This window comes from Crocuta crocuta, unplaced genomic scaffold (genome assembly GCF_008692635.1).
Source record: "Crocuta crocuta isolate KB4526 unplaced genomic scaffold, BGI_CrCroc_1.0 scaffold610, whole genome shotgun sequence".
Taxonomy (NCBI): Eukaryota; Metazoa; Chordata; class Mammalia; order Carnivora; family Hyaenidae; genus Crocuta; species Crocuta crocuta.
Window position 1 is genome coordinate 851,473 of NW_027527456.1, and position 1,512 is coordinate 852,984.

General features: G+C 47.3%; 1 protein-coding gene across 1 annotated transcript in view; it reads left to right on the forward strand.

Annotated features, from left to right (window-relative positions):
• SLC9A7 (solute carrier family 9 member A7) overlaps nucleotides 1-1,512 on the forward strand; it is a 157,002-nt gene that overhangs the window by 12,310 nt on the left and 143,180 nt on the right. The window lies entirely within an intron of this gene.

Here is a 1,512-nt window from a genome sequence, read left to right on the forward strand (position 1 = left end):
CCCCCACCAGGGTGCAGGCTTGGAGAGAAAAAAGGACTATAGTTTAGTCCTGGCTAACCTGCTATCCTCTCGGTGTGCAGTCTTGAAAATGACCTGTACAAACATACCTGAGATACCGGGTGAGTGCTGTGCTCCAGGCCCTGTGTGCTCGGTGCTGGGTGCTGGTGAGGCACAGGTGAGAACAGCAGACGTGATTTCCAGCCTCGAAAACCTTCCATTCAAGTGGGGCCAACGGATATCCCAGGTTGTACAATCTATTCCGCAGCACCCCGGAAGCAACAGTGCTTAGAAGTCTGAACCCATAGTTGATGAGCGAACCGTCTATATAGTTGATAAAGGCAGACTGAAAATCCTTGAAGTCCAGATACAAGAAAACATGGACTCCGACCCACTTGGAATTGAAGTCCCGCAGGACTGAGAAATGCTTCCTTCATCATAGCCTAGGGCTTTCTCTTAATGGAGAGAAATTAGAAATTAACATTTGAGCCGCGGGATATATTACTTGTCTGTTATCAATACGTTCATATTTTGGTTCATTGTTAGTGAATCATGTCCTAGTGCAAACTGAAACATTCTCGATGAATTCTCTCCACCCCCTCTATTTGTAAAGTCCCCAGTTGGAAGAATCCCTTCAAAGGGTAGTCCCCGTTAATGCCTTCGGGAGCCCAGGAGGCTCAGTACATCTGGGAGGCACTGAGTCTGAGAAAACACAGAGTGCGGATCATGGGAAACTGGAGAGTGCGTGCCCCTCAACCCTATCCAAGTATACTGAGTAAATAATAAAGAAGAATGACAAAAGTGTTAGTAACAAAATTAATGTACTGGTTAAACAAAACATGCTTATAGAAAGGGTTTGGCTAATCTGTGACCTCTGAGGTCCGTTGATAGAAATGGACACTCAATGCACCCATTGGACGGACCAGGTAAGTGATAGCAGCCTCTGTAATGAAACAGGCTATATCCCTGTAGGTAGGTCCATCCTTAACCTTGGAGTAGAGTATGTTACTCACACTCTACGCCGTGCTATTTTAAATAAGTTAAAGAATGTGGGGGGCCTGGGTGGCTCAGTCAGTTGAGTGTCCAACTCTTGATCTCGGCTCAGGTCATGCTCTCACAGTTTGTGAGTTTGAGCCCCATGTCAGGCTCTGCGCTAACATTGCAGAGCCTGCTTGGAATTCTCTCTCCCTTGCTCTTTGCCCCACCCCGACTCGTGCTCGCTCTCTCTCTCTCTCTCTCTCTCTCAAAAGAAATAAGTGTAAAAAAAAGAAGTTCAAGAATGAAGATTGTCGGGGTGCCTGGGTGGCCTAGTCGGTTAAGCGTCCGACTTTCGCTTAGGGCATGATCTCGCGGTTCGTGGGTTCGAGCCCCGCGTCAGGCTCTGTGCTGACTGCCAGCCCAGAGCCTGGAGCCTGTTTCAGAGTCTGTGACTCCCTCTCTCTCTGACCCTCCCTGCTCACTCTGTCTCTCTCTCTCTCCTAGAAATAAATAAAAACATTAAAAATTAAAAAAAAA